The sequence below is a fragment of the Schistocerca nitens genome, chromosome 6 (genome assembly GCF_023898315.1).
Source record: "Schistocerca nitens isolate TAMUIC-IGC-003100 chromosome 6, iqSchNite1.1, whole genome shotgun sequence".
Lineage (NCBI taxonomy): Eukaryota > Metazoa > Arthropoda > Insecta > Orthoptera > Acrididae > Schistocerca > Schistocerca nitens.
The window spans coordinates 604,629,083-604,641,732 of NC_064619.1; the positions used below are offsets into that span (position 1 = coordinate 604,629,083).

Sequence of the window (12,650 nt, forward strand, 5' to 3'; positions counted from 1 at the left end):
TTGAAGTTAGATATAGTGGGAATTAGTGAAGTTCGGTGGCAGGAGGAACAAGACTTTTGGTCAGGTGATTACAGGGTTATAAATACAAAATCAAATAGGGGTAATGCAGGAGTAGGTTTAATAATGAATAAAAAATAGGAGTGCGGGTTAGCTACTACAAACAGCATAGTGAACGCATTATTGTGGCCAAGACAGACACAAAGCCCATGCCTACTACAGTAGTACAAGTTTATATGCCAACTAGCTCTGCAGATGATGAAGAAATTGATGAAATGTATGACGAGATAAAAGAAATTATTCAGGTAGTGAAGGGAGACGAAAATTTAATAGTCATGGGTGACTGGAATTCGTCAGTAGGAAAAGGGAGAAAAGGAAACATAGTAGGTGAATATGGATTGGGGGGAAGAAATGAAAGAGGAAGCCGCCTTGTAGAATTTTGCACAGAGCATAACTTAATCATAGCTAACACTTGGTTCAAGAATCATAAAAGAAGGTTGTATACCTGGAAGAATCCTGGAGATACTAATAGGTATCAGATAGATTATATAATGGTAAGACAGAGATTTAGGAACCAGGTTTTAAATTGTAAGACATTTCCAGGGGCAGATGTGGATTCTGACCGCAATCTATTGGTTATGAACTGCAGATTGAAACTGAAGAAACTGCAAAAAGGTGGGAATTTAAGGAGATGGGACCTGGATAAACTGAAAGAACCAGAGGTTGTAGAGAGTTTCAGGGAGAGCATAAGGGAACAATTGACAGGAATGGGGGAAAGAAATACAGTAGAAGAAGAATGGGTAGCTCTGAGGGATAAAGTAGTGAAGGCAGCATAGGATCAAGTACGTAAAAAGACGAGGGCTAATAGAAATCCTTGGGTAACAGAAGAAATATTGAATTTAATTGATGAAAGGAGAAAATATAAAAATGCAGTAAATAAAGCAGCCAAAAAGGAATACAAACGTCTCAAAAATGAGATTGACAGGAAGTGCAAAATGGCTAAGCAGGGATGGCTAGAGGACAAATGTAAGGATGTAGAGGCTTGTCTCACTAGGGGTAAGATAGATACTGCCTACAGGAAAATTAAAGAGACCTTTGGAGAGAAGAGAACCACTTGTATGAATATCAAGAGCTCAGATGGCAACCCAGTTCTAAGCAAAGAAGGGAAGACAGAAAGGTGGAAGGAGTATACAGAGGGTTTATACAAGGGCGATGTACTTGAGGACAGTATTATGGAAATGGAAGAGGATGTAGATGACGAAATGGGAGATAAGATACTGCGTGAAGAGTTTGACAGAGCACTGAAAGACCTGAGTCGAAACAAGGCCCCGGGAGTAGACAACATTCCATTAGAACTACTGATGGCCTTGGGAGAGCCAGTCATGACAAAACTCTACCATCTGGTGAGCAAGATGTATGAGACAGGCGAAATACCCACAGACTTCAAGATGAATATAATAATTCCAATACCAAAGAAAGCAGGTGTAGACAGATGTGAAAATTACCGAACTATCAGTTTAATAAGTCACGGCTGCAAAATACTAACGCGAATTCTTTACAGACGAATGGAAAAACTAGTAGAAGCCGACCTCGGGGAAGATCAGTTTGGATTCCGTAGAAATGTTGGAACACGTGAGGCAATACTAACCTTACGACTTATCTTAGAAGAAAGATTAAGAAAAGACAAACCTACGTTTCTAGCATTTGTAGACTTAGAGAAAGCTTTTGACAACGTTAACTGGAATACTCTCTTTCAAATTCTGAAGGTGGCAGTGGTAAAATACAGGGAGCGAAAGGCTATTTACAATTTGTACAGAAACCAGATGGCAGTTATAAGAGTCGAGGGGCATGAAAGGGAAGCAGTGGTTGGGAAAGGAGTGAGACAGGGTTGTAGGCTCTGCCCGATGTTATTCAATCTGTATATTGAGCAAGCAGTAAAGGAAACAAAAGAAAAATTCGGAGTAGGTATTAAAATTCATGGAGAAGAAGTAAAAACTTTGAGGTTCGCCGATGACATTGTAATTCTGTCAGAGACAGCAAAGGACTTGGAAGAGCAGTTGAACGGAATGGACAGTGTCTTGAAAGGAGGATATAAGATGAACATCAACAAAAGCAAAACGAGGATAATGGAATGTAGTCAAATTAAATCGGGTGATGCTGAGGGAATTAGATTAGGAAATGAGACACTTAAAGTAGTAAAGGACTTTTGCTATTTAGGGAGTAAAATAATTGATGATGGTCGAAGTAGAGAGGATATAAAATGTAGACTGGCAATGGCAAGGAAATTGTTTCTGAAGAAGAGAAATTTGTTAACATCGAGTATAGATTTAAGTGTCAGGAAGTCGTTTCTGAAAGTATTTGTATGGAGTGTAGCGATGTATGGAAGTGAAACATGGACGATAACCAGTTTGGACAAGAAGAGAATAGAAGCTTTCGAAATGTGGTGCTACAGGAGAATGCTGAAGATAAGGTGGGTAGATCAAATAACTAATGAGGAGGTACTGAATAGGATTGGGGAGAAGAGAAGTTTGTGGCACAACTTGACTAGAAGAAGGGATCGGTTGGTAGGACATGTTTTGAGGCATCAAGGGATCACAAATTTAGCATTGGAGGGCAGCGTGGAGGGTAAAAATCGTAGAGGGAGACCAAGAGATCAATACACTAAGCAGATTCAGAAGGATGTAGGTTGCAGTAGGTACTGGGAGATGAAGAAGCTTGCACAGGATAGAGTAGCATGGAGAGCTGCATCAAACCAGTCCCAGGACTGAAGACCACAACAACAACAACATATACTCCGTAACAGGAGGTACCGTGAGTGGCGGGAGGTACCCTATACCATTAATAGTCATTCCCTTCCCTGTTCCACTCGCAAACAGAGCGAGAAAAAAAACACTATTTACATGGTTCCAAATGAGTTTCAATTTCTTTTATCTTCGTGGTCCTTACGCGAAATGTACACTGGCGGCAGTAGATTTGTTCTGCAGCCAGCTTCAAATGCCGGTTCTCTAAATTTTCTCAGTACTGTTCCTGGAAAAGAAAGTCGCCTTCCCTCCAGAAATTCCAATTTGAGTACCCAAAGCATTTCTGTAGTACTCGCGTGTTGTTCGGACCTGTCGGTAACAAACGTACCAGCCCGCCTCTCAACTGCGTCCATCTCTTCGTTTAATCCTGGTGGTGATCGCAAACACTTTGGCAGCATTCAGAATGGGTCCTACTAGTGGTCTATATGCGGTATCCTTTAAATATTAACAACGCTTTCCTAAAATTCTCCCAACTGCGGGTACAAGAAAATCGATTAGCAGTTGGGCGATAACCAAACTGCACTAACTATAAGAAGCATAACTACACAAGTAGCCTACACATACTTCGGAAGTTTTGTTTTTTTCTAATGGCAGATGTTAATGTGTTGGTGCACAAGTTCGTGGAGTTTTTCCATAATTTTAATCACAACGGATACTACACTCCTGGAAATTGAAATAAGAACACCGTGAATTCATTGTCCCAGGAAGGGGAACTTTATTGACACATTCCTGGGGTCAGATACATCACATGATCACACCGACAGAACCTCAGGCACATAGACACAGGCAACAGAGCATGCACAATGTCGGCACTAGTACAGTGTATATCCACCTTTCGCAGCAATGCAGGCTGCTATTCTCCCATGGAGACGATCGTAGAGATGCTGGATGTAGTCCTGTGGAACTGCTTGCCATGCCATTTCCACCTGGCGCCTCAGTTGGACCAGCGTTCGTGCTGGACGTGCAGACCGCGTGAGACGACGCTTCATCCAGTCCCAAACATGCTCAATGGGGGACAGCTCCGGAGATCTTGCTGGCCAGGGTAGTTGACTTACACCTTCTAGAGCACGTTGGGTGGCACGGGATACATGCGGACGTGCATTGTCCTGTTGGAACAGCAAGTTCCCTTGCCGGTCTAGGAATGGTAGAACGATGGGTTCGATGACGGTTTGGATGTACCGTGCACTATTCAGTGTCCCCTCCACGATCACCAGTGGTGTACGGCCAGTGTAGGAGATCGCTCCCCACACCATGATGCCGGGTGTTGGCCCTGTGTGCCTCGGTCGTATGCAGTCCTGATTGTGGCGCTCACCTGCACGGCGCCAAACACGCATACGACCATCATTGGCACCAAGGCAGAAGCCACTCCCATCGCTGAAGACGACACGTCTCCATTCGTCCCTCCATTCACGCCTGTCGCGACACCACTGGAGGCGGGCTGCACGATGTTGGGGCGTGAGCGGAAGACAGCCTAACGGTGTGCGGGACCGTAGCCCAGCTTCATGGAGACGGTTGCGAATGGTCCTCGCCGATACCCCAGGAGCAACAGTGTCCCTAATTTGCTGGGAAGTGGCGGTGCGGTCCCCTACGGCACTGCGTAGGATCCTACGGTCTTGGCGTGCATCCGTGCGTCGCTGCGGTCCGGTCCCAGGTCGACGGGCACGTGCACCTTCCGCCGACCACTGGCGACAACATCGATGTACTGTGGAGACCTCACGCCCCACGTGTTGAGCAATTCGGCGGTACGTCCACCCGGCCTCCCGCATGCCCACTATACGCCCTCGCTCAAAGTCCGTCAACTGCACATACGGTTCACGTCCACGCTGTCGCGGCATGCTACCAGTGTTAAAGACTGCGATGGAGCTCCGTATGCCACGGCAAACTGGCTGACACTGACTGCGGCGGTGCACAAATGCTGCGCAGCTAGCGCCATTCGACGGCCAACACCGCGGTTCCTGGTGTGTCCGCTGTGCCGTGCGTGTGATCATTGCTTGTACAGCCCTCTCGCAGTGTCCGGAGCAAGTATGGTGGGTCTGACACACCGGTGCCAATGTGTTCTTTTTTCCATTTCCAGGAGTGTATGCGTAACAGAGACGTGAGTCAAATGGTTCAAATGGCTCTGAGCACTATGGGACTCAACTGCTGAGGTCATAAGTCCCCCAGAACTTAGAACTACTTAAACCTAACTAACCTAAGGACATCACACACATCCATGCCCGAGGCAGGATTCGAACCTGCGACCGTAGCGATCGCGCGGTTCCAGACAGTAACGCCAGAACCGCTCGGCCACCAGCGGCCGGCGACGTGAGTCACAAATGATATATTCTCCTTCTCTATTTACAACAATCTGCCAGCGCTGGGATTTTTCGATCCGAAGGTTGTTCTACACAGAACGTCTAACCTCCGCACTATGTTTCTGTCTGAAATTTAGCCCAAATTTACCTCCCACTGTATAAAAGTCTACATACAATCAAAACTATGTATTCACAAACTGTTATTCAACTTACACTCGCATGATAACCTTTGACTAAAGACAGCCTAATCTGCACCAATCTGCAACAATTATCTGCCCCTAATAAAAATCTCAACCTACCTTCCGTTTTGACAACATCGTTGGAGACTTCTCGAAAGCACAACAGCAAGCAGGCGGCGGCTGAGCTAGATTTCTATTTCTAAATACTGCTGTCTGTAAAAGAGAGGGCGTTCAAAGTTGTGTACCGGTTTCGCCAGTCTGTGTTTCACTTCCAAAATCCAAAAATTCGATATTAGAAAATCTGCACTGAGAGCCCAGTTCCTGGTACGATCAGAAAGATGTCCCAGACACATCTAAAAGTGATCAAAATTTAGTGCTGTATCAGCAGTATATTTTGTGTGATATGACTCATTGTTTACTGCCAGTCGCTGTCCTGCCACGTACTGTTATGTATGTGCCACAGTCGAACTTCAATGAAAATCCCGTTTATTTTTATCTACGTCTTTTGCTAATAGGATCAATTGTTTATTAAATGCGAGCGAGTTTTCATTTTAACATTTTTTTAATCGGGTCAAATTTTGTTGCTGTCATGAAAAGCGTGTAATCGAAGTTTTCAGCTTTGTCACAATCGGAAAATACTTTACAGCCGATATGACTTTCTTAACCATAGCTCTCCAAACACTAAACTTACTTTCAATATATACTCCTGGAAATGGAAAAAAGAACACATTGACACCGGTGTGTCAGACCCACCATACTTGCTCCGGACACTGCGAGAGGGCTGTACAAGCAATGATCACACGCACGGCACAGCGGACACACCAGGACCCGCGGTGTTGGCCGTCGAATGGCGCTAGCTGCGCAGCATTTGTGCACCGCCGCTGTCAGTGTCACCCAGTTTGCCGTGGCATACGGAGCTCCATCGCAGTCTTTAACACTGGTAGCATGCCGCGACAGCGTGGACGTGAACCGTATGTGCAGTTGACGGACTTTGAGCGAGGGCGTATAGTGGGCATGCGGGAGGCCGGGTGGACGTACCGCCGAATTGCTCAACACGTGGGGCGTGAGGTCTCCACAGTACATCGATGTTGTCGCTAGTGGTCGGCGGAAGGTGCACGTGCCCGTCGACCTGGGACCGGACCGCAGCGACGCACGGATGCACGCCAAGACCGTAGGATCCTACGCAGTGCCGTAGGGGACCGCACCGCCACTTCCCAGCAAATTAGGGACACTGTTGCTCCTGGGGTATCGGCGAGGACCATTCGCAACCGTCTCCATGAAGCTGGGCTACGGTCCCGCACACCGTTAGGCCGTCTTCCGCTCACGCCCCAACATCGTGCAGCCCGCCTCCAGTGGTGTCGCGACAGGCGTGAATGGAGGGACGAATGGAGACGTGTCGTCTTCAGCGATGAGAGTCGCTTCTGCCTTGGTGCCAATGATGGTCGTATGCGTGTTTGGCGCCGTGCAGGTGAGCGCCACAATCAGGACTACATACGACCGAGGCACACAGGGCCAACACCCGGCATCATGGTGTGGGGAGCGATCTCCTACACTGGCCGTACACCACTGGTGATCGTGGAGGGGACACTGAATAGTGCACGGTACATCCAAACCGTCATCGAACCCATCGTTCTACCATTCCTAGACCGGCAAGGGAACTTGCTGTTCCAACAGGACAATGCACGTCCGCATGTATCCCGTGCCACCCAACGTGCTCTAGAAGGTGTAAGTCAACTACCCTGGCCAGCAAGATCTCCGGATCTGTCCCCCATTGAGCATGTTTGGGACTGGATGAAGCGTCGTCTCACGCGGTCTGCACGTCCAGCACGAACGCTGGTCCAACTGAGGCGCCAGGTGGAAATGGCATGGCAAGCCGTTCCACAGGACTACATCCAGCATCTCTACGATCGTCTCCATGGGAGAATAGCAGCCTGCATTGCTGCGAAAGGTGGATATACACTGTACTAGTGCCGACATTGTGCATGCTCTGTTGCCTGTGTCTATGTGCCTGTGGTTCTGTCAGTGTGATCATGTGATGTATCTGACCCCAGGAATGTGTCAATAAAGTTTCCCCTTCCTGGGACAATGAATTCACGGTGTTCTTATTTCAATTTCCAGGAGTGTATTTATATTAGGATAGTAGAAGAAACTTCCTTACACTTATCGACTAAAAAAGGATAGTAAGAGAAGAAGAGTGTACCAAGAAACATGAAAAGTAGTAAACACCCAGCTCGAGGAGGCATCGTTCACCAGTCAGTGTATCAGAAAGAGTATAATGGATCCTCTACTTAGATTTGGACGTAATAAAATGCATGGAATTCAGACTGTCACTTATTTTCGTGATTATTTTGCCCCAGTGCTCAGTATAATTGCGTGCGGGCTGTTCACTGTCTTGTGTGTAAGAGAATTTTTGTGTAAGAAAATAATCGCCTAAGTTGTCTGTAGGAAAACGTTTGTAAATGGTTAACTGTAAGCTTACTGCATCCACAAAACTTCGCTGGTATTGCGCCAAGGCTGTTCATTGTTTCGGCCGCGTGAGTAACTGTTCTCACGAAAAGTCACCTGAATGCCATGAACATACAGATACCAAAAAATACAAAAATATCAATAAGCATGACCAAGATTTTCGTTCAATACGTGTAAGCTGTTGTTCCGTAAGTCTTACATGACCTTCCGTATGCTGTCTCAAAGTTTCACGTTTCTTTATGCGTAAAGAACAAACTAATGAAACGTTATTTGAGGGGCTCCGGAACGCCCTATACTTGCAATGTTAAAATAACGCTTATAAATTACATCTTTCCTCACAAAGTATTTGAGGTAGGAAGTTGAACTTTTTACAGATTATTTATTGGAATATGGGCTACAACTTAACACAGGGATTTTACAAAATTTTAGTTCAGTTATTAAAGATGATTTTTTTTCAATTGTAATGAAAATTCACAACATTTTTTTGCAATTTTTAATTACATATTCAAAAATATACAGTTTTTTGGAAAAAGGCTGTGTTAAATTATGCAGAAGGTACTGTGTAACATTTACTGAAAGTTTGAAACAAATATGTTTGGAAGATCCTTAGAAAACATGTAATTAGTATGAGAAAATAAAAGTTTTGGGAATCGAGCGACAAAGATTGGATTAACTTTTTAGTGCATTCCAGGTCAATAGGATGGATTATCTTCATCCTCTGCAAACTTCTCCTCCAGCTTCCTCTTGTTCCTCCTCCTGTTTACTCTTGCTTGTATTTCTAGACTCTTTACAGCCCTGTCTGCAGCCCGAAGGCGTTCCTTGTCTAAAGCAAGCATCGCTCGTACCATGTTAGAACCTATATTCATGTGTACCTTTATATTTTTGTGGACATCTACAATACTTTGATATTACTGCTACATCTAAAACTTTCCCTGTATACATACTGGTGGCAGATACTACACCATGAAGAGATGTGTGTCCCCGTTTATGCTAGGTACCATCGAACGCTGCAGTCAAATCTCTGTTACCATTATTTTCCATTACTGCCTATTCCACAGCGTTCTTCATAGATTCTATACAGACATCTTCTACTTTAGACCCTCTTAATTTATTATAGGTCGTAAACTTGGTTTGGGGGATTTGGAAGATTCATGATGCCACAGAAAATTGCACCTGCAGTAGCACCCTTACCAACTGAACGCAAGGAATAAACAAATCTAATGTTGTATTCGTAGATTTTGCTACCATTTTCTTCAGTTGCAGTTACTGCAACACTGTTCCAAAAGGTGGTCATGTATGAACACTTATCACATTTCAGTTGTATTTCACTAGCAAGTCCTACGTGCTTTATTATGGAGAGTTCCAGACCAACTTCACTACAATGAATACATCTTACACAGTTTGAAAAAATTCCTTTGAGAACCGACATATCAAATATTTCATTCACATCCGATTCGCCCATAAAACATTCATAGTTTTCACTCATTGAACCAAGCTTCTTCTGTGAAGTATTTTCTTTCCCACTTTGACTGCTATGGGCAGGTGTACTTGAGAGGTTAGGTTCACTCACTTGGTTATCGTCTTTATTGTTTACAGTAATAACACATACCTTTGGCTGTCCAACATTTCTCCTTTTCTTAAAAGCCTTCAGAGGATTTCTAATAACTTTACTTTTACTCATTATTATACTTCAACAAAACAGAGACTCAAGAAACAGAATTAATTACGAATATTTTCGAGATAACGACAGAGTAAATAAACATGAAACAATCGACAATCACACCAGCGATATATATTGAACCATCACAGGTTAGCCACAACACATGCTTTATCTCACATCACTAAAATGTACCTGATGAACACGGACGTTAATAATAACACCATTTGACAGCAGTTTAACAGCGCCACAGTGGGTCACGCCCATGTAGAACACATTTCAAAAAAAATTTAAAAATAGTTGTAGTCTTCGGAATTGAATAAATTATATATCTATTAAAAGGTAATAGTCTGCAGATTCAGAAAACGCAAAAAAGTAAAAATTGAACTTTTCATGATTTTGAGCCTTTCCAGAGCCCCTTGAGTTTCGGCATTCGTTACTCGCAGTGATAGATGTTTTGTCGTGATCGTAACAGGATGCGATAGTCAGATGTTCGAGTTCTTGTTCTCCATGAGTTGCAATGATGCACGGTATTACATTGTTCTCTTTGGATAGTTTTTCTACTTTGTCAGTGCGCGGATTTGCTTCAGTGTTTAACCCCGTGTCGGCTAATGGTGAGTTGTTTGTTAATGTACAAAGCTCTTCTTTTTGTTCTTCTGAATTTCATGTCGAAGTTTCCAAATTGTTCGCTAATTTCTTTCACCGTTGTGTTAAGCTGTTCGTTCTGTTCTCTTATCTCGGTAACTATCGCACTCAGAACTACAGTTTTGATTTTAGTAACAATTCGTCCTTGTCATTACGCTGACTTGTCTTCAAGTTTTCGTGTTCTGTTTCAAGGTCACGTATTCTAGTTGCAAAACTGTTTATTATGGACTGAAGTATTTCTTCCCTTATCTCAACGGATAAATTTTGTATTTTCAATTTCATCTCGTCCTGTGATTCCCAATTCTCTTCCTGTGATTTTTTTATTTCTTCCTTAACTGACTTTGTTTTCCTTTTGTGTTCCTTTAAACATCGGAAAAACTGATTCTAGAAAATTTGTCGGATTTGTGCATTGAGGTTCTGTATAATTGTTCACTGAAGGTGATGTGTATTGTGTTCCTTCAAAAGACGTTGAAGCTCTTCCGCCGTGTCGACAAGCGCCGGCACGAAGATGAAGAAAGCAAGAGCAGAGAAGGTACGACAGGAGCGGCCCCTATACGAAAAGAATGTAACTGCCGCTCCTCCCAGCCCCGGCGAACAGTAGAAGACGGACGCTAGCACAGAGGCCTAGATGAGCGTGATATTTACAGTAGCAGTGACTTGTCAGCAAGTGTGAAAGTTTTCGTGGACATTGTATATAGTGAACGACACTCACTGTTTGCATGTCGCCCATCGCTTGTCACAACTCGTTGTAAATCCAAAGTTAAGTATTGTCGGTCTTCTTTATTGTAATAAAAACTATTAATGTGATTTGCTTGAATTGTTGTATAGCTATCCGAGAAATCAGCATCCTTTAGGCACCCTATAAGAGTCGAGTGGGCAGAGCACCACAGAAGCAAAACATTCTGTTGTGTCTGTTGCTAGTTCTAAGGCCGGCCGCGATGGTCTAGCGGTTCTAGGCACTCAGACCGGAACCGCGCGACTGCTACGGTCGCAGGTTCGAATCCTGCCTCGGGCATGGATGTGTGTCATGTCCTTGGGTTAGTTAGGTTTAAGTAGTTCTAAGTTCTAGGGGACTGATAACCACAGATGTTCAGTCCCATAGTGCTCAGAGCCCATTTGCTAGTTCTAAAATTTCGCACGACTGTGGAGACTTTTGTTAGTTTTCGCTAGACTGTGGCGACTGCTCGCCGACCGATTCAGCTTCAGAATTTTCGTGTTCATTATCCATCGTGTTTTCTGTTCCCCTATTGTTTTCTAAATTGGTTAATAATTATGCATCCTCACGATTTCCTGCAATCTCATATAAAACATTAGCATTTGCGAAATGCTCAACGTGGTTTATCTCATCCTGTACCGATTAATTTTGCAACACCTTCTGCTACGACGAACATCCATACTGTTATCTGTTGTACCAAACATGATGAAACACAATTTTTTGAAGAAACAAAATTGCTACAGTGACCAAACAAACAAAAACAAACTTTCTGGCAGATTAAAACTGTGTGCCGGACCGAGCCTCGAACTCGGGACCTTTGCCTTTCGCGGGCAAGTGCTCTACCAAATGCCCGCGAAAGGCAAAGGTCCCGAGCTCGAGTCTCGGTCCGGCACACAGTTTTAATCTGCCAGGAAGTTTCATATCAACGCACACTCCGCTGTGGAGTGAGAATCTCATTCTGGAAAAAAAAAAAAAAACAAAAAAACTCTACACTATTGTGCACACAACAATGAAGAATATACATACAGAACCTGTACTGCTATGCCAACTGCTTACGCAAGAAAGTGGCAACGGCCTTGCCGCAGTGGATACACCGGTTCCCGTCAGATCACCGAAGTTAAGCGCTGTCGGGCGTAGCCGGCACTTGGATGGGTGACCATCCGGCCCGCCATGCGCTGTTGCCGTTTTTCGGGGTGCACTCAGCCTCGTGATGCCTATTGAGGAGCTACTCGACCGAATAGTAGCGGCTCCGGTCAAAGAAACCCATTATGACGACCGGGAGAGCGGTGTGCTGACCACACGCCCCTCCTATCCGCATCCTCAGTTGAGGATGACACGGCGGTCGGATGGTCCCGGTGGGACACTTGTGGCCTGAAGACGGATTGCTTACGCAATAAAGTAATCGATAATCGTCACACGACACAAAATTTCACAAATTGGATACAAAATTTTAAATGAACTGCCTGTAAAAGAAGAGCAATATCAGTAAAATTAGCGCAGCGGTAGATTTGTTTGCTTTCGAGAAATGCAGCACTATCTGACTATTTATTACCAAAGGAACCTAGGAACTATCCTGGCAGAAAGGTCGACTTATGTAAGTTCCCACTATATTAGTTTCTGTCTGAAATTCAGCCCAACTTTACCTCCCACTCTATAAAAGTCTACGTATAACCAAAACTATGTATTCACAAACTGTTATTCAACCTACACTCGTATGATAACCTTTGACTAAACAGAACCTAATTTGATCCGAACTGTTGCTGATCTGAATGATACCTGACTTATGTTAAATGCGCAAACAATTATCTGGCCCTAATCGAAATTTCCACTTACTTCGGGTCTTGACAACATTGTTGCAGGTTTCTTGAAAGCGCAATAGCAGCGGCTAAGCTAGAT

General features: G+C 44.2%; 1 pseudogene; it reads left to right on the forward strand.

The window, feature by feature from the left end:
• Nucleotides 1-11,820: 11,820 nt before the first annotated feature.
• LOC126191818 (5S ribosomal RNA) lies at nucleotides 11,821-11,938 on the forward strand (annotated as a pseudogene).
• The last annotated feature ends 712 nt before the right edge of the window (nucleotides 11,939-12,650 follow it).